We start from the raw sequence: 2,198 nt of genomic DNA, 5'->3' as shown, positions 1-2,198 counted from the left end.
TAAAGTGAGGTGCAATATGATAAGACATCTCCTGAGAGCTGGGAGTCAGCTGCTTGGTCCCCTTTCAGTAAAGTGCAGTAGTGTGTTAAACTGGTATTGGACCATCTCAAATTTGCCCCTTGGTGTCAGATAAGCATACCGCGCACCCCCCACCCCTTCACACACACACACACACACACACACACACACACACACACACACACACACACACACACACACACACACACACACACACAGCTAACCGCTCTCCAAACAGCACCCCCGCACAGCTGTCTCCTTCTCCTGGGAGACTGCGAAGGCCAACTGTGCAGCCACTGAAATGAGCTGCTAATCCCTGTACAGGCTCCCAAGCATATTACAATGCACAGAGCTGCTGGTCCATCAGCCACTGTTTGAGTGCGTGTGACCCTGTGTGCTATCAGTCTATGTGCATGCATGTGTGCGCTTAGGCATGTGTCAATCCGTTTGAGTGTCAGCTGCATAAACTAGTCTGTGTACATGAGAAGGTGAAAATGATTGTTGTTCCAGTCCTGCATGACCTCAGTAATAGTTATATATCCCCTTGCAGGGTTTTCTAAGAGCACAAGCAATTGCCGTTGCAGGAAGAAGATTCCACTCCCCCCCGCCCACAACAAGTGTCTCAGCCTTCTCTCTCTCTCCCATTCATTGGAGCAAAGTCATTACTCGTGCTTATGAAAGTGAAATGAATGAGAGCGTAAGGGGATGGATGGGAGGTCATGGCCTCAGGGCCGCTGGGGAGTGAGGACGCATAAACTCATCACCTGGTTCTGATGAAGGACCGCTCACCTCAACCGCCAACTCTATCTGTCCATCCTCACCACCTCCACCAGTTTTTTGCCCTTGCCACACAGACAAGCACGAAGATGAGGCGGGAGCAATTTTCTACTCAGGTGACATTCACAAACAGTCATAAATAACACATTTAAAGGGCAACTCAGTGTGTAACCTGAAATCAACATAAGGAAAGGGAAGATGTAGCTCGACTACAGAGGGCCAGCATCAGCATGCCCTCCCTTTGATATCGCTCCTGATCGCTGTAATTGCAAAGGTGAGCCTTTGTTTGAATGGGTTAATATTGTTATCACGGAGCTGTTATGAAATCATGCATTTTTAACAAGGAGAGCTGATTTTAGTCTCCAAATACAAATTGAAATATTCATCAGTGTGACTGTGCCAGCCTTGAAAAAAACGCTGATCAAACCGATGTTTTGAACGAGGAGTGTAAGCAGCCGCCGCTTCAATTCCACAGGAAAACCTGTTCTCCATCAAGAGAGATTGTTCTTTCAAAGTTACCATCAGAATGGCACAGAAAATCTATTTGCTTCTTCACCATAAAGGTCTTTGCACTGTCCGTATTTTTTTTCCAAAATTGTAGCACATTAAAAAATAAATACGATACGTTGTGTCAATCACGTTAACTCACCGACTCTAAAACATTTGTCCTTTTATAAAAGTTTTCAAAACAGATTAGATTTTTTGCATCAGTCAGAGTTCTTTGACCACCCAGAGCCTCACTGAAATGCAGCGTTATTATTCAATACGACATATGATAAGCTGATTTATTTAGATTATTAGTCTCCCAGCAAAAAGCACTTCATAAAAAACCTAGTAAAGAATTCAGAGATGCATTAGTTAAAGATGGATCGAAGCAGATGATTGCAGAACAGCTTGAAATTGGGGATGGTTGCAAAACAAAAGATGTACAAAAGAGTAGACGGTAGTGATTATGGTCTAGGCAGCTAAACGAAAGCTTATTGGTAATGTCATTCATTCATTGTTTAGCCCTGTTCAGTACAAGTGCTATCCATTGCATCCATTTATTTAATTTCTTTCTGTAATGCAAATGTTCGCAACCAATAAAATAATAAAACGCATTGGACTCAGTGTAAAAGGTTTCTGTGAGTTTTTATCGAATGAAGGATTCAGGCCTTATGTGTTTATATAAGTGTCAGTCAGAAATGTACATGAACTCTAGTTTGATTTAAGAAGGACTCTCTGGTTAAGCAGACACTAAGACTCCACAAATCTCTGGTTTAAACATTTTAAGATGGATTCAGGAAGAAAATGAAGATACAAATAATATTGTAATCTGACGAATTTGATATAAGAGGATAACAAATCTGATTGATTTATGATCGGTCAGTTGTCTATCCTCTGACAGTTGAAATGCAGAGAAT

The sequence above is a fragment of the Anoplopoma fimbria genome, chromosome 8, assembly GCF_027596085.1.
Source record: "Anoplopoma fimbria isolate UVic2021 breed Golden Eagle Sablefish chromosome 8, Afim_UVic_2022, whole genome shotgun sequence".
NCBI lineage: Eukaryota > Metazoa > Chordata > Actinopteri > Perciformes > Anoplopomatidae > Anoplopoma > Anoplopoma fimbria.
This window is presented reverse-complemented; position numbering follows the sequence as displayed.